At 38.6% G+C, this 19,106-nt stretch overlaps 1 non-coding gene across 1 annotated transcript; it reads left to right on the top strand.

Moving 5' to 3' along the window:
* Positions 1-6,111: 6,111 nt before the first annotated feature.
* Positions 6,112-6,193, top strand: TRNAL-AAG. The gene has a single exon. It is a non-coding gene; the product is annotated as a tRNA-Leu (tRNA).
* Positions 6,194-19,106: the final 12,913 nt, after the last annotated feature.

The raw sequence follows: 19,106 nt of genomic DNA, 5'->3' as shown, positions 1-19,106 counted from the left end.
CAGAAGAAATCTGGCATCAAAATAAGCAAGCTGAGATATGTCTTGTTCAACGTCTTTGTTGGTAACATGGACAGTGGGATTGAGTGCGCCCTCAGCAAGTTTGCCAACACCACCAATCTGTGTGATTCAGTTGATATGCTGGATAGAAGGGATGCCATCCAGAGGGACCTTGACATGCTTGTGAGGTGGGCCGATGCCAACCTTATGAAGTTCAACCAAGCCAAGTGCAAGGTCCTACACCTGGGTCAGGGCAATCCCAGGCACTGCTACAAGTTGGGCAGAGAAGAGATTCAGAGCAGCCCTGCAGAAAAGGACTTGGGGGTGTTGGTTGATGAGAAACTTAACAGCCGGCAGTGTGCGCTTGCAGCCCAGAAAGCCAACTGTATCCTGGGCTGCATCAAAAGAAGCGTGACCAGCAGGTCAAAGGAGGTGATTCTGCCCCTCTACTCTGCTTATGTGAGACCTCACTTGGAGTACTGTGTACAGTTCTGGTGTCCTCAACATAAAAAGGACATGGAGCTGTTGGAGCGAGTCCAGAGGAGGGCCACGAGGATGATAAGGGGGCTGGAGCACCTCCCTTATAAAGACAGGCTGAGAAAGTTGGGGCTGTTCAGCCTGGAGAAGAGAAGGCTGCGTGGAGACCTCATAGCAGCCTTCCAGTATCTGAAGGGGGCCTACGAGGATGCTGAGGAGTGACTCTTCCTTAGGGACTGTGGTGATAGGACAAGGGGAAACGGGTTCGAAGTTAAACATGGGAAGTCTAGATTTGATATAAGGAAGAAGTTCTTTACAGTGAGGATGGTGAGGCACTGGAATGGGTTGCGCAAGGAAGTTGTGAATGCTCCATCCCTGGCAGTGTTCAAGGTCAGGTTGGACAGAGCCTTGGGCAGCATGGTTTTGTGCGAGGTGTCCCTGGCCATGGTAGGAGGGTTGGAACTAGATGATCTTAAGGTCCTTTCCAACCCTGACCATTCTATGATTCTATGATTCTACGTCCATGTTTGTATCTATGCAGATGACACTTGCATGATAAGGATTTTTTTGTGAGCAAATGGATATTTAGTTTAAACCTTGCTCTCATGGCAGTGTTTCAAGACTAGCAAATTTAGCAATGTTCCTCAGAGATCAAGCTACTATGTGGGAGCTGAATTCTGTTAAGAAAGTCTGCTGAAATGGACTGTCACTGCTTCTTCAAGCACTTGAAATCTCTTATCTGTATTGGATGTTTTTAGATGCTCCATTGTAATTAAGTCATGGGCCAGACACTGATATAAGTGTAGGTCTGTCTTATGTTCTGCAATACTTCAAATTAGATGCTTTTAATGCTTTCTGAATGCCTTAAAGTCTGGTACAGATCTTCCTGCTAACTTCCTTGTTAACACCTCACATCCTTTTTAGTACATACAGCAAACCAAGATGGAGTAATTAAGCCTTGCAGAAGTAACAATTCACACTCCGTGTTACAGTAGCCAGCAAGACATGGGTCTGTTGGAGTGGGTCCAGAGGAGGGCCACAAAAATTGTCAGAAGGATGGAAGACCCTATGAGGAAAAGCTGAGAGGGTTGGACTTGTTCAGCCTGGAGAAGAGAAGGCTCCAGGAAGACCTTATTGTGGCCTTTCAGTACATAAGGGGGGGTTTAGAAAAAATACATGGACAGACCTTTTAGTAGGACCTGTTGCAATAGGAGAAGGGTTAATTGTTTTGAACTAAAGGAGGGCAGGTTCAGACTAGATATAAGTAAAACATTTTTTACAGTGAGGGTGGTGAAACACTGGAACAGGTTTTCCAGAGAAGTTGTATATGCCCCATCTCTGGAAGCTTTCAAGGTCAGGTTGGACCAGGTTCTGAGCAACCCAATTTAGTTGAAGATGTCCTTACTCATTGCAAGGGGGGAATAGATGACCTTTAAAGTCCTTTCCAACTCAACCCTGTCTATGATTCTATGAATATAGGGACACAAGCATTTATGGATATTTTCTCAAACTGCAACATTTTGTGTTTCTAATTTACACATACTGAAGATACTGTCTTTGAGTTTAATAATCCTGAATTATCTCTCTTCTAACAATTTATCTAATTCCTTTCTGAAGCCGTGTAATCTTTCAGTAATCAACCATCATGTGGAAAAGAATTCCCTTACTTAATCATCATCATGCGAAGAAGTCTCCTCTTGCTTATTTTGAAACTGCCACTTAATTTGTTCCCTTTCTCAAGTAGGAACTTCATACTCTGTTCACCTACTGACTGCTACTGTGTAGACTTCTATCACATCTGTTTTTCATGCTTATGAGTCCTGGTCAATCTAGCTTTTCCTTCAGTGGAAACTCTCTCTGGAATTAACCTTACCAGGTCAGTGGAATGCTAATAGCCAGATGGTAGCTTCTGGAAGTGTAATTTTCAGGCATTTCCAGTTCTTCTTGTGAATCATGTTCTTTCTTCCCTCTCCCTATGCAATGACATTTCTATATTCTTGTCCTGGCCTACTGCTTCTGCCTCACATGCAGCCTTTTACATGCTAAAATTCTGAGTTTTGAGGACCATGGAAACTGATTAATTCTGGCTAACAGTCTGCTATCAACAGGATTATATAGATTATGACTCCCAGTGGCAGTCTCAGGACTAACGTAAGATGTACATTTGTGTATTAAACAGAGGTTTTTAAGGATCCTTAAACAGTTTCGTCTTTTGCTTCTCTTTGTAGAAAGCAGTCATTGGAAAGAGCAAGCCCAAAAGAACAATGTGGAGTACACAATTCTGTATCCTTTCAGCCACATTTTCACTGTGCAGAAATAAAACCAGTCTCTTCCTCCTCTTTTTAACGCGGATCGCTTCAAAACAAATCCCATCGATTAATCTGTCATGGCTTTACTTAAAAAGTTGCCTCTATACTAGCTTGCCTGGAAACTGGCCCTCTGCTTCATCCTGAAAGAATACTCACCTCTCACTGTCTCAGACTTCTTTTAAAACTGTGGATCTGTCAAACAGGAGGGAAAAAAAGAAGACTGCTGGGGAGTCCATCTGTCAGGTGGTGATGCTAAATTATGTTTCTATTTAAAAGTAGAGCTTTTCTTCCCCGGTAAAGGGTAGGTGCTCTGAATTTTCAGAAAAAACATCAAATTTTTTTCCTTTCTATGTAAGGCTGGTACTATTAGCTTTTTGATATGGTTATCTCTTATTTTGTTTTAGATTTTCTTTTGTTGTTTTATTATTTTTAAGGTGCCTGTGTGGTTTTTAAAACCTGTGGCAGACATTTGATGCTTCAGAAGTTAGGCACCTGGTTCTGAGAGAGCAATTCATAGCAGGCATCAATGCTCTATATACATTGAATACATGACAATAAAGTTCTGGCATGCAGCTTGTTTGAATTGGCATGCAGCATCTGAGACTCTTTCTAGCAGAGGTAGGTATTATCTCCCTAGTGCTGAGGTTACATTCTGCTAGCGTCAAGATTCAGTCTGGCAGAGTCCTAGCACCACTTCCAGCCCTGAAGTACCCAGCACCACCCTAGGAATGGGTTTCTAGCAGTCTTTACCTCATCTCTCGTAGTTATTTGGTCTTTAATTCAGTGATATTTCCAATTTAAAATAGGTGAAAGGCCCTGGAAGTTGTTATTGCAAATAACTGCCTGAAATATTGAGAATTTCTAGATCTTAAGGACGTGAGATTTATGTTTCCTGAATTTGTTTCCTGAATTTAGGTTTCTAAGTTTCACCTGCAATACCACTGGTTATGCAAAGATTTTGCTGCATCCCTGCCCAGCTGTTCTTAGAAATGTAGATGAATAATATGCAATCTTTACCTGTGACTTTAGGCATCCACATATATAAAAAATCACTTTCAGTGTTTCACTTGTGTATAATATGGGTATCTTTTCAAAAGCATTTCCTCTCTCCACTTTCATGACAATTGGTCTTTTTATTATCTGAATTGTTATGCTATAAAGGTATTCATCTTTTTGCTACATCTGAAGAAAACCAGAAACATTACATCTGGCTTGCATTTATTCCCATCAACATAGCTGCTTTCTTTTTCTAGAGGGAAAAATTGAACTTCCAGAGATCTTGCTAGCCATAAAACTGCTGAAGCAAGGTCAGGCATTTCAATATAGAGAGAAAATGTTAATAAATGGGGACCATTGTCCCAGACTCGAAAATTTATGCCCTACATCAATATGGGATCATTCTCTTCTTGGTTAAATTCATCTAGTAATTTCTGACTAGATGCCTTCATTGCCTAAGGATATATTTCTTTACAGTTAAACAGCACTAGCTGTGCATTTTGATAGAAGAAATGCAGACTACAATTTATAACCTATACAATAACAAGTGAATAGAAAGTTGCCCCTTGGAAGAAATGCTACAGAGTATATAAAAATACAATATCCTGTTTCAACTACTTATGCTGAATAGTATTTGAAGAAACACCAATTAGAATTCTAATGCCATTTCTGAGCTTCTTCATTCTTGTTGCTCTAAGAACATAAAACCAATGATGTATGGGCAGTCAAGGCAATTCAAGATAAAAACAACGCTGCAAAAACCTTGAGATAATCAAAGTAAATTTTGAGAGAATACGATTCTCTGTATTTTGTACAGTTCTAGATACATTGTTGTAATCAATATCTTTCCCATGGCACCAGTAATTAAAGGAACACGAAAGTAAAATGAATATTGTCCCCCAAATTTTACTATTTAAATAGAAATCTGAGGCCATTGGAGCTTTGGATCTCCAACAACACTCTCTCCAATAATTCTGTGTAGTAAAAGAATGAAAACCTAAAAAAAAAAAAACAACAAACTTTTTCTTGCAATGTTTGTATAAAAATTCTATTTCTAGAAAATAAAATTTCTTTAAAAATAGAATTAAAATAGAATCAGTGAAATGATTCTGGACTGTCTAGGAAAAGAACTAAGAAATCATACTGCAAGAATTGATTTGGTGAGACTGTAGTGGGCAAACAATTTGCAAGAGCTCCTCGGCAAGAACTACAATAAGGAAGAAAGAGCTATAATGATCTTTGCCTCCATATAGAGGAAGTCGCAAGTAGGAAGATGTTTTTAGCTCTTCCTACAGGTATAGAAACAAACTTATAGGGGAATACTACACAAATATTAGAGTACTACAGTTCTAATGCCATATTTTACAATGGATAGAAATGCTGAAAAATTGTAGAATGACAGAAACCTTCAGAGACATAAAAAAATAGTTAATGTTAACTGAGACCCTATAAGAGATCAGTGTATTTATTTTAAAAAAATAGGACTGAGGTGTAGTTTAATCATAGCGTATAACTGCCTTCACAGGGAGAAAATACAGGATATTAAAGAACTATTTAATCTAGCAATAAACCAGACTATGGGAACAAAAGATGTAAGAATTCAGGCAGGCAAAGTGAAATTCCTTATCAGACACATACTTTTTGCAGGTAGGGTGAATAAATACTAAAATAAAGCGTGAAGGCAAGGGTAGATTCCCCATATCTCAATGTCAACAAAGTCAGACTAAATGCTCTGGTAGAAAATCCCAGTCAGTGGGCCAAAGTTGTGGCTTTGAAATCAAAATTAGCCTACATGATCTGTCCTAATCACTTCTGTCCTTAAAAACAATCCTTCCCTGTCATTTGCAGTTCTACCTTGCCTTATGCAATACTATTTTCTTCCTTTACCTTTTGTTTATTCGTAGATTTAGATTAAATGTAAGGAAGAAATATTTTACTGTGAGAGTGGTGAGCTCTGGAAGAGATTGCTCCTAGAGCAGATGATACACACTGCAGTGACTGTGTTTGCATGAAGGGACAGACGTTTCATTGCCCGAGTCTCACTATGCCTCAAAAATATGAAGATATAAAGTTGAATGCAAAGTCAACACACATTCCTCCCAAAATTATACCATCACCCTTTCTTTTCTTGGGAAGGGATCACAGGTTCATAGACAAGGAGATATTTGTAGAACTTTCCAGCCAATGTTCCCTGACAGCAGATGAGCGGACCAGAAATATGTGGTCCACTGCAAGAAGCAGATACCTCTTACTGTAGGAAGAACCATTTAAAACATCCTGTAATCAGCTGAATTGTGCTTGGAGGTGGAGATTGAGGTGGTAGTACTATCAAGGTAGTGTGGCTGAGTGGTCTAAGGTGCTGGATTAAGGCTCCAGTCTCTTTTGGGGTGTGGGTTCAAATCCCATCACTGCCAGGAATGTTTTCTAGGATGGAATAACACTGGGAACAAATATAAACTGGGAGAGGAGTAGCTGAGAACAGCCCTGCAGAAATGGATCTGGGGGTCCTGGCTGACAGTAAGGTCAACAGGAGTCAGCAGTGTACGCTGGGAAAGGTTCAAAGATGTGCCAGGGGAGGTTTAGACTGGACATTAAAAAGTATGTCTTTACAGAGCGGGTGGTCAAACACTGGAACAGGCTCTACCATTCCATTCTATTCCATTCTACTCTATTCTGAATTTTGAAGCAAGCCCATTACCTCAGGGTTACTGTCAACTACAGACGTCACAAGTAACTTTCTTCCCACACCTATATGCCAAGTCAATCAAAGAAATTGGACCTTCCTGCTGAACCACTTTATTTTTCAAACATTGAGCTGTCTTTGCAGGAATTACTTGAATTCGTCCTGTGAATGTGCAATAATATCCTCATACAGGCCTAAACACCTGCTTTTACAGGGACTTGATCTCAAAATATGGCAAACTGACACAGAGGACTTGGTGCTTAAAATGCCAGCAAACTTGTGCTGACCTTCCTTTCACTGCTCATGACATTCAAAGGCAGCTCCACCCTAAACAATTCCTTTCATCCTTAACTCGGCTCCACCTCTTTCCTTGGCATGTCTTTATGTCATCCCTACAGAGATGCTATTTTAAAATTCAAATAACCATGTCACTGGAGACACCTCTATTTTTCTTTATTGTTTGCCACAAACCCTGGGGCACTGTCCCATTCCTTTCCTTCCTCCCATCCTCTCCCCACTTCCCCGCCTGGCTCTTATTTTTAGTGTTATCTTCTACCCTCTTGTCCTTTCCAGCCTCCACAGATGCCTCTAAAGACATTTTCACTACTTTTGCTTGGCTGTGGATATATTATATTTCAGTTGCTTACAAAGTATTTGAAAATACCATTGTGTTTTCATTAATTAAAGACCATAAAATATCCCAAATTATGCCATAGATAATCTGGCAGCAGATGAAGTACTGGGCTGTTGTCACTGATGGAAGTCCATCCCTTTAGCCAAAATGGAAGGAGCATAGCCCAGGTGTCTGGAATCACAACTGTGTGTCTTGTCAAACAGATAGTACTTTTTTACTATTAAATAAGCTAATAAAGTCCTTCAGGCAGGAATGAAGGCATGGCTTTTTTTGCAATTACGGTATCTGCACATTGTGGTATCTCCTTATGGCAGCAGTTTCCAGAGTTGCCAGCAGTTACACAGAAAATGAAAGAGACTGTGTCTGCTTCTAAATGTCATACCTTCACTGTGCAAGCAACTCATAATAACACCAAGGCTATTAAAGTTCAGACCAGAGCTCCCTATTAGATGGCAGACAGTAATATGTTTTAACAGTACCACAGTGTAAAAGACCAGTCAGCACCTAAATCTTGTGAGACATTTCTCCCAACAGTAGTATTCTGGTGATTACACATAGCTATTTTTAAAGAAAATCTAGGACAATGTACTGGATTTCCCTTCTATGTTTCTAAAACCCTTCCTGCTAAACAGCTTCTCAGTATCTTCGCAATGTAACCTGAAGCATGTGGAGATTATTATTTTAATTAAGACAACATTATGATTAATAGCTTTTGTGTCAGTCAAAGGGAGATGGCAGAACCAAACAATTCCAGAGGTTCAGCAAGTCTTCATATTAGGCTGGCAATTACACCTAATTCTTGGTTTTCCATTATGATCCTTACCTGATCACCTCATTCCTCAGACACAAGCGCCCTTGGTGTATTTCTTACTATCCTAATTTGTCCCAGTCTCAGCTGCCAGTTTATAGATGTAAACGTTTCACCTCTCAGGTGCGACCTTCAAAACTGTCAGTTATGTATATTGTTTCCACACGTATTTAATCTTCAGGATGAAAAAGACTGTGACTATGCTGTCTGGTCATATTATCATTGCAGTCTTTACTATAAATGCTTTAACCCATCATGAGACTTTTGGAGTCAGTGGGTGTTAGAAGTAACAGGACAAAATCATTGTTCAATCTTCTACCAACCAGTGACTGTGCAGGATAGTGTTTCATACCTGTCCTATTTAATTTCTCATCCTTAAAAGAGCCAGAATACTTCTGCTGTCTGATAGCATAGGCTGTACCATCTGAACAGTCTTTCAGTTATTTCATTAGGATGGGAGTATCCATGACTGAATTATTTTATAACAAGAAAATCAAAGTCAAGCATTTCTCTGCTTGCAGAAGGAGATCACTTAATACCTATTTTGGGATGCCATGTGTTAAAGACAGAACACTCATTTTAGCAATGGCAGAATGGACTGACATGTCAGGGATAGACTAAAATTTTGGAAAGTGGAAAAAAAAATCCTTAGATGGGTGTGTATGTGCCAAAGCAAAAGCAAAACCCACCCCCCACCAAAAAAACCCAAAACTAACAAAACAAAAACAAGCAACAACAAAAAACAACCAAACAACCAACCAACAAGACAGAAAACCACTTCAGCTATTTTGTATAATCGTAGAATCATAGAATGATTTGGGCTGGAAGGGACCTGAAAGACCGTCTAGTTCCAACCCCTCTGTCATGGGCAAGGACACCTTTCACTAGACCATGTTGCTCAAAACCCTGTCCAGCCTGGCCTTGAACGCTGCCAGGGATGGGGCAGCCACAACTTCTCTGGGCATCCTGTGCCAATGCTTCACCATCCTCAAAATAGAGAACTTCTTCCTAATATCTAGTCTAAATCTACCCTCTTTCAGTTTAAAACCATTACTGCTTCTCTTGTCACTTAAAAAAATAGGCCCTTATAAAAAGTCCCTTTCCAGATTTCTTGCAGGCCCCTTTTAGGTACTGGAAGGCTACTCTAAGGTCTCCTTGGAGCCTTCTTTTCTCAAGGCTGAACAAGCCCAACTCTCTAAACCTGTTTTCATAGGAGAGGTGCTCCAGCCCTTTGGTCGTCTTTGTGACCCTCCTCTGGACTCACTTCAACAGGTCCATGTCCTTGTTCTATTGGAGGCCCCAGAGCTGAATGCAGTACTCCAGCTGGGGTCTCATGAGAGCACAGTAGAGGGGGAGAATCACCTCCCTCGACCTTCTGGTAATCATCGAATCATAGAATGGTCAGGGTTGGAAAGGACCTTAAGGTCATCTAGTTCCAACACCACTGCCATGGGCAGGGACACCTCGCACTAAACCATGTTGCCCAAGACTCCATCCAACCTGGCCTTGAACACTGCCAGGGATGGAGCATTTACCACTTCTTTGGGCAACCTGTTCCAGTGCCTCACCATCCTCACTGTAAAGAACCTCTTCCTTATATCTAACCTAAACTTCCCCTGTTTAACTTTAAACCCATTACCCCTTGTCCTACCACTGTAGTCCCTGATGGAGAGTCCCTCCCCAGCATCCTTGTAGGCCCCCTTCAGATACTGGAAGGCTGCTTTGAGGTCTCCACGCAGCCTTCTCTTCTCCAGGCTGAACAGCCCCAACTTTCTCAGCCTGTCTTTATAAGGGAGGTGCTCCAGCCCCCTTATCATCCTCTTGGCCCTCCTCTGAACTTGATCCAACAGCTCCGTATCCTTATGTTGAGGACACCAGAACTATACACAGTACTCCAAGTGAGGTCTCACAAGAGCAGAGTAGAGAGGCAGAATAACCTCCTTTGACCTGCTGGTCATGCTCCTTTTGATGCAGCCCAGCATACAGTTGGCATTCTGGGCTTCAAGCGCACACTGCTGGCTCATGTTGAGCTTCTTGCCAATCAACACCCCCAAGTCCTGGGGTCAGGTCTGCTCTGAACCCACTCATGTCCCAGCCTGTAGTTGTTCTTGGGATTGCCCTGGCCCAGGTGCAGGTCCTTGAACTTGGCCTTGTTGAATTTCATGAGGTTCCCATGGCCCCACTCTTCAGCCTTGTCAAGGTCCCTCTCAATGGCTTCCCTGCCTTCCAGCATGTCAGCTGCATCACTCAGCCTGGTGTCATTGGCAAACTTGCTGTGGGTGCACTCAATCCCACTGCCCATCCAACTAATTCCTTATCTACAGAGTGGTCCATCCTTCAAATCCATGCCTCTCCAGTTTAGAGAAAAAGATGTAGTGCAGGAATGTTAAATGCTTTGCACATTATCAGTTTATTGCAAGAGATAAATGGATAATCTTGTAGCTACGGTATAAGGTGGAAATTGCCCAGTTCATCTGATTGATCATATAATCTGTCTTGCCAGGACTAGTTCTTGTTCTCAGTAAAAGTGTTTTTATCAGCTTGTTGGTGATGTATATCAACTAGTGTGCAGATAGGATGATGCTACCTCAAGATAAACCTGATATTCTCTTGTGAATGCTTGTTAATATAGAATTTCTTTTCTGCCATTTCTCTTTCTAATTTTGATGAAGCTGTTAACCCAAGTGTTTGACTTAGCGATGTTTTTGTAACACTTGTTTTTGGCTTGTTTTTTTTTTTTCCAAATTCAAATTGGAGTTTCTTCGCTATTTTCTTCATAGGCTGTTTTCAACAGAAACACTGAATTCTTGCCATTCTTGGCATTTCCAAACTCAGCACTTTTTTTCCCCTTCAGCTTTGTTACATGTTTTATATGCTCTTCTCCTAGGTGCAGATGAGAAAAGAACCTGAGTTTGATTAAACACAATACTTTTCTTGGATTAGAGTAGTTCTTAAGTATTAGGATTTCATTCTAAGTGAAATATTTTCAGTTGGTTTCTAATAAAATGAGCTAATACTTCCAGGACTTCCTTGCCTACTGTGTGCAATAAGAGATACTTGTAGGTCCTATTCTCTGTTATCTTCCCCCAAGGCATTCATATGGATGTGGAAACCTTGTTTCTATTATTTCCTGTCCTCAGTAAGTTCCCTGAGATAAAGACAAGAATGTTTTCCAGGTACTTTTCATTTTTCCTTTGACTTTCATATACTGACAGGGTTTCAAATAAAACAGCAAATCCTTGCTTTGCGTGGGCTATGGTCGCTTCTGACAACATGTTTTGCTGTCCTTTTTATATATCAGGAAGACAGATTGTGACCAAGGATGTAAAATTTAAAATAGAGCTGGCTCTATTATACTCAAAGCACAACAGCTTCATCAGACACACCTAGCCCAAGATCCCTCTGATAAATAGATATAATTAATTTTAAACAGAATTCTAGGGGAAATAACTTCCGTAATTCTGACTTGTCCTTTAAATTCAAGCCTAGGAGGTCTATGTCTAAAGTTGCCTTTGGTAAGTATGAAGTTTGTAACCTTTTGTATAGAATATAATTAGAATACTCTTGTTCACTATCAGGATAATATTCTAAAGATCTCTGCATAGGTCTTCAGTGAAAAAACATACAGTATGTGAGGCTTTGTGACTTTGATAAGTACAGCATGTTGTTAAAGAACATATTTTGCCAGTGGGAAGCTATTCTACAAAAATCTACCAACATTCTGGATAGGTTTAGTTATTTTTGCTCATATTTATACAGGTTTAAAATCCTCTAAAAGGAAAACCAACTAGCAAATGAAAGCCAAGAAACCGTCTCTGAAATCTGGAAAAATCAAACAGCCTGCAAATCTGCTTTTAAGGATGTTATTTAGGATATCATTATATTCCATTTATTTCTTTCTTCTTTTTTTCCACAAGTCACAAAAAAGAGCAATGTCAAAAGAAAACCCCACACAATCTAAGGTGCAAAAGCACCAAATTATTTAACAAAAGCAACACCTCTATTGTTGCCTTGATACTGCTCTATGTCTCCATCTTCTGATATTTCTTTCTGACATTAGCCTTTGGTTTCCAATGAATTTTAGAGAATAAAATACTGACTATACATTTTGCTGTACATGTCAGAGGAAAGTATTGGCTACTTTAGCCTTTACTTTGTCTTCTGCACAGTAGCCTCTCTGAGGAGAATCTTACTGTTTATTTCCAGTAAATCATTGTTCTTGTTGATATGATGTCATTTTTACTGGAAGGGCTGATTTTTTGGGGGTTTCTTTAAGACACAATTTCTTTAACGATGATCCATGATCACTTAAAACAAAGGATCATTAACGTAAGACTTTTTTCACCTGCTCTAGCCTGTACTAATTATGCTTTTATTTCTTATTTGAGCCTTGAGTTAGGTGTATATTAAAGAAAAGAAGTCTTGTCCTCTCACTATAAACCTTTTTAAAACATCCCATCATTCCGTTAAGTTCTCAGATCTACAGTTGCATGTTTTCTTATTAAAAGTTGATGTTTCAGAAATTTCCAAAATTATTTCTTTGCTACCACCTAAAAAAGAAGCAGGTCTTCTGAGCATAGAGAATCTGTTAGTAGAGGAAATGTCAGGGATTGCTTTCCTACATGTTCTATATAGAGTACTACATGATTTTGTTGTACAGTGTTGCTATTCCAATTTTTTTTTTAATGGGTTATAAAATGAAGTTAACATATAAATATAAGAGCAGCTTACTTATTCAAACCAAAGATCTAGTGGAGATAAGTAAGTCTCCAGGAAGTGGACAGCTGACAAAGAATAAGAGGAGGACAAACATATAGGATAATAGTCCCTGAAATACTCCAACTATTTTCAGTTGTGGAGGATTCCTGACTCTCTTGCAGCTTCTCTTGGTGGCCTTCCATGAATGTGTTTTCTAGAGAAATTGTCTGGTCATCCTTTTAACTTAGAAAAATCATTTGCATTCAGAAAATCTTTTGGCAAGGAGTACTACAGTTTTACCTGCTGGGTGAGGAACTACCTCCTGTCCTAGCAGAACATTTGAGATAACAAGAAAATTACATATTTAATTGGTTTTAATTTTTTTATTTAATGCTGTAGAGCACTTACCTGGATAGCTTTCATAGAATGGTTTGTAATACCCACAAAGTTGTGCTTCTGAGTGTTATTGGTCAGAGATATGCCTCTCATTTTTTATGTGAATTTAGCATTACTTTTCCCTGTGTGTGTCAATTTTCACTTACCTGCACTGAATTTAATCTGCTATTTGTATATCCAGTTACTCAGTTTGTAAGATCCTTCTCAATCTACTGTCATCATTAGTATCTTGAACTACTTTGCATCATCAGAAGCACAGTCACTTCTTCAATGTCCCTTCTGGGCTATTTTTCATAATAGCACAGAACTCCACTACTGATCTCCTTGCACCAAAAGAATCAACATTTCAGTTCTGCTTTCCATTTCTGATCTCCTAACCATCTATTCATTACCTTTGTCCATGTAAAGATCTCCTTCACTGATGTGATGGCTGCTTGTTTCCCTTGAGAGTCTGCAGTGAAGATCATGTGAAAAGCCTTTTGGAAATCCAGACAGGCTGTATTAACTTAATCAATGTTATTTCTGTGATTGCTGACTTTGTCAAAGAATATCAGTATATTTCTGGGGCAGAACTTCTCTTCACAGAAGTCTCTGGATTTCATTTTTGCAAACATATTTACAGAGACTTTCCGTAATTTATGCTTTCCTATGCTCTTTACTGATTTGCTTGGTATGGAAATTTTTGTGGTGTTTTTTGTGAATTTTTTTTTTTGTTTGTTTGTTTGTTTGTTTAGATCAATGTTATGACTGGTTACCCTCTAGCCTTCTTTATGTGAGAAATTACATGCTGCATTTAGTAATTCATCTTTTTTATCACTGAGTTCATTTGAACTCTTAGGTGAATACCATATAGTTCTGGTGAGTTCCTGACATTCATTTTTTCTTTGTGTATAAGCACATGAGTTTAATTTCAGGTATAGCCTCTTCTGAGTCCCTCCATCCCCAAACCTTTCAAGGGATTTCAGAGGAGAACTTTGTTTGTCCCTTTTACGGTGAACATCAGTTAAAATAATATATTCAGCTTCTGCATAATTATTTTGTCCTGAGTGCTCTGTTATATCAGAATGTGCTGTATACCTCAGTACAGAACTCTTATTTCACCCTTTGTTCCCAGAGGATTGTAAGAAGGGCATGAAAGGAGCTTGATTTGTTTTGCTAGCTGACTTCAGAGCTTATTTTTTTTTATCTGTCTAACTACTACAATAATTATAAGAGATTATTATCTGTAAGCTCTTCACAGAGTCATAGAATCATAGAATAGTTAGGGTTGGAAAGGACCTTAAGATCTAGTTCCAGCCCTCCTACCATGGACAGGGACACCTCCCACTAAACCATGTCACCCAAGACTCCATCCAGCCTGTCCTTGAACACTGTCAGGGATGGAGCATTCAGAACTTCCTTGGGCAACCCATTCCAGTGCCTCACCACCCTCACTGTAAAGAACTTCTTCCTTATATCTAACCTAAACTTCCCCTGTTTAAGTTTGAACCCATTACCCATTGTCCTATCACTACGGTCCCTGATGAAGAGTCCCTCCCCAACATCCTTGTAGTGTATTTGGTATATCTTGATGTGTATTTGATTGATTTTTTTTTTTTTCCTTGGCTTTTCTTCATAATTATATATCATCTAATTATTTTTAGCAAATGTTGAATTTCCAAGTGATCAGATGATTCCAGAAGATTTTAACTACAGCAAATATAATGAAAGTTGCAATAAATTCACACGAAAAAACAAGGATAAAGGATATGCATAAAGGATATGCATACACTTATGTTGGTTTATATTTCAATGTATCCTAAAATGTTTTTAATGTCTTTTATTTAGGTTATATTATACTGTTTTCAGATTAATCAATCTGAAGTATTCCAACCTAATCTAGGAAACTACTAAGAATTTCTGAGAAAGATCATTGATATCACATTCATTATTTATCTTGATCACCAAATGCACATAACTAAGATTTTTCTCTGTAAAGATTTATATATATGTCAATTTTCCAAACTGTTATGCTGAGTCTCGGCCTTTTATCTCTTCCTCCTCGGTTCCTTGTCATTAGCTTTCTGCTGGACATGACTACCCACAGCAGGGCTTTTGAAAGATATCATGTTTGTATCCCTCATTAGTTTTAGTGCAAAATCTGCCATATTATTTGACAGTGCCATTGCAGATAGCATGAGATAGCAGGAGTGACTTTGCCTTGAAAGAAAATAGGAGCTCCACACATACATTCTTTCCACAGTCTGCAGACAAGCAGCTGGGATACTGGTGTTTTCAAACACTTTCTCTACAGATATCTATCAGGAACATAATGTTATCGAGAACTTGCTGTGTGACCCAGAATTAGTCTATCATTCGTTTTCAGACCCTTAAACCTTACTGAACTTTGATCAGTGTTACCTACTGCTGCAATTTTTGACTATTACATCTTACTATTTGACTATTACATCTTACTATATTACATCTTACTATTACATTTGACTATTACATCAGTAATTTTTGACTATTACATCTTTATTATCATCTTCCTGCTTATCAATTCAGATGCAATATGTTTATGGTCTACCATAATTTCAGAGAAATCATCCTACTTAAATACCCTGTCTTGCCTTTGATTTTTCTACACAGTATTAGGGTAATAATAATCAAAAGCGTATTGCTAACTTCTCTTCTAAGTATACGTTAATAATATAACATTTTAGATTTCAATAAAATTAGTTTTTCTAAATCACTGCAACTATATCCAGGGCTCATATCTATAAAGAAAGGCAAAGCCCAGCTTCTCCTTTAAATCATCTTTATAAAACAGGCTATGTAAATGGAAGGTTCAGGGTCAACTGCTAATCATTGCTGATTGCACAAATTTTGAGTAGAATTCCCCATTAATTCTAGACCATATCCCTTTCAGAGCTTGAAAGTGCAGGGGCTGCTCTTAGCTAACTGGCAGGGCGGAGCACATTATTCTGATTTTGGCCATTTGTCACTAGCTCACAGCTTCTGATACAAGTGCCATCACTACATTTCAAACTTCCATTCTTTCCAAGCTGTCTCATGTATTATTTGCATTTCACTGATGGGTGTAATTTTGTTCTTCTCTGTCCTAAGTATTGTGTGTGTGTGTGTGACAGCTGCAATGGCTACTATCATAAGTACAAAGTAGACCATCTCTTTACCAGACATCTAGTAGTTCCCTCCCCATTTCTTGTGTCCTCTTCGTTGTATCACTCTATTACGCATCAAATGTCTGTGTCTAATTTTTTTCTTTCTGACCAAATTCTGGTTTTATTCCTGACACTTATTTGGTGATGGAGATTCAAGTTGGTTAAAGAGGCAACCACAAGTTCAACTGACATTGCTCCATGTCACCCCAACTGTGATTTCTGATCATCTATGCTAATATAATTGTTCTGAAAGCATATTATATTAATTCTAAAACATGATTCAGAGTGCCATTTTAACTGGATGGTCTCCAATCATTATTAAGGAATAAAGTAAACAAAAAAGTGGTTTTAAAATAAAATAGATAGAAGTCCTATAGTCAGTTCATATATACACACTTAATTGGTGTCAAGTTGATGTTCACATGGTTCATGAGGGTATAGTTGTAGAGAAGGCAGTGAAGCAGTATATATCACTCCTGCTTAAGATGTGGCTACTGTGTTTTACTTCCAAAAAGTTTCAAAGAAGAAAGGGGAGCAAATAGAACAAAAATATTTACAGAACAGCTGTACCTAAGATAAAAATTGCCCAGATTTCTCCTGAACTTGTACCACATTGTGTCATGTTTCTATGGCAGGGTACAATACAGACATTATTCTTAGTGGGAGCAACTCATCAGGTTTCCATGAAAGCTGTATATAATAAAAATCTAGGAAGATGGTTTTGAAAACTACATATATTTATTTTGAGAATTTCTTTTTTGAATCAAGCCATGGTTCAGAAACAAAATATCAGACCTAGCCAAGAACCTAGCTCTTAACATTTCATCATGTTTTCTTGAATGGTGCATGAATAAAAAGTCCATCTTTAGAAATGGTTCAGATGTTATCAGAGACCTTTGCTTTCTACCTGTTAGAGTGTATGTAGAATTGTCTTCAGACTGACGGCATTTCAGTTACCTAAATGCAATTTGTGCACACACATACATTAAAGAAAATTAAATACCATATGGTGCCAAACCAGTCACAATTTGTACTGTTTGAAAATAACACACTTTTGAAGTCTGATGATAAATTTTATGGGTTTTCTCTCTCATTATTTTATGGAAAAATAGCTCTTAACCATTTATCCACAGAAGTACTGCCTAAGCTGTGGCTGTAAAAATTCACTGCAAGAGCTATTTCTAAGTAAATCATTGTCTATAAAACATAGACCTATGAAAAAAGATATTTCTACTTAAAACACCTGCAACATTCTTTTTTTCATTTCCTGGTGTCTCTGGTGACACTGTGTTTTTACTGCTCTCAAACATCTCAAGCAAAGGAGGTGAATTAAGCTGTTTCTGCTATCCCACAGACACTCTAATGTTGCAGTGTGACAGAGTGATTCACAGTAAAGTGAGTAACTCATTTCCTGGCACAATTTCAGGATGGTGTTTTTGCCTTCTACTGCTCAGCCAACACAGCTGGGTGGTGTTAACAAGTTTTATTTAAATTGATATAAAATATCAATTTGAAGAATATCAAGCAATAGTGAAGCAGAGTTGTTACGAATGTCTGGGTAAAAAGTGTACTTGGCCTTTTTTATAAACTTTTGGAGTCACCTTTAAAACTTTAGCATAAGCGATGACTTTTTGTTGGCTATGCGTGAAAGTTGTAAATTACTGAAGCAGTAAACAGAACATTTAATCTTTGTATTTCCATAGCACATCCATGCTCCATCTGAGACTGGAGGCTCCTTGTATGAGATCCTGGTACATGTGATATGAAAATCTAGAGAGATATTCTCTGTCTCCTGAGACAAGCACAAGGCTCTTGCAGCTTAGTGGAATTTCTCTCTCATCTGAGTCAGCTGTTCAGGTCCTTGTGTAGGTAAGTGAAGAAGAAAGCAAGTTTTATTATCCTTAATGAATACATAGGCAAAGTAGTGCACTTATTGGATACCTTGTGCATGAACACACAGGAGCCCTCTCAAGGCTGGTAGCTGAATCTCAGGTTTCAAGAGCCACAGTTTGTTACCAGCAAGACCATCCTTTTTTCAGTGCAAAACAGGCCAAAGATCCAGCAACTGCTTCAGAAGGTGGAGGAAATAGACTTCGATACCCTTTTAAAGATGGTGGAGTTTTTTTTCCCCTCTCCTTGTCTCTAGTGTTGGTTAGAACTTCTCTCATTTCCCAGTCTTATGCTACTGTTCATCAACAGAAGTCTGTGCTTTGTGCTATAAATTGTTTGTTGTTTCCTTCCTCATCTTTATATAAGAAGAATATGGACTATAATGAAAAGCCTGTTCTAAAAAAAGAGTTGCAAATGTTTTGATATTTCTCAGATCTAAATATATATATATGTCTGTCTAATTAGAAACTTTCCTTTAGCTCTTTCATGGAGTTTGTTTGACTTTGCCTCATTTTCATTTAAAAAAAAAAGAGAGAGAATTTGGCAACGGAGGAAGTAGTGTATCTTGGAGTTTTAACTCAGAAATATTCCATATTTGTGGTTTTGGCCAATTCTAATTAAAATCATTGTATATATTCATTAAAAATAAAAGCTGTGGTCAACAAATATAAGAACTCCTATTATAAGAAAATATCTCCTTGTTTTACTGAGACCTTTATTTGACTAAACACATATAGCTCACAAAAATTTTGTTCATCAGTTTGATGGAATAATCCACACAGACCACCATTTAAGAGAATCTCAGGGAGGCTGAGGGGAGGAAAAAACCCAACCAATGTTTCTTGTACCTACATATTTGTTCAGTTGTATGTTATTGCTCTATCACGTTTATCTACTCTGCTCTAGTGAGACCCCATCTGGAGTGGAATCCAGCTCTGGAATCATGAGCACAGGGAAGATATGGACCTGTTGGAGAGGGTCCAGAGGAGGGTGACAAAAAATATCAGAGGGATGGAGCACTTCTGCTATGAGGACAGACTGAGATAGTTGGGTTTGT

The sequence above is a fragment of the Strigops habroptila genome, chromosome 3 (assembly GCF_004027225.2).
Source record: "Strigops habroptila isolate Jane chromosome 3, bStrHab1.2.pri, whole genome shotgun sequence".
Lineage (NCBI taxonomy): Eukaryota > Metazoa > Chordata > Aves > Psittaciformes > Psittacidae > Strigops > Strigops habroptila.
Note: the sequence above shows the minus strand (reverse complement) of the source record. Positions and strands in the feature narration are given on the sequence as shown.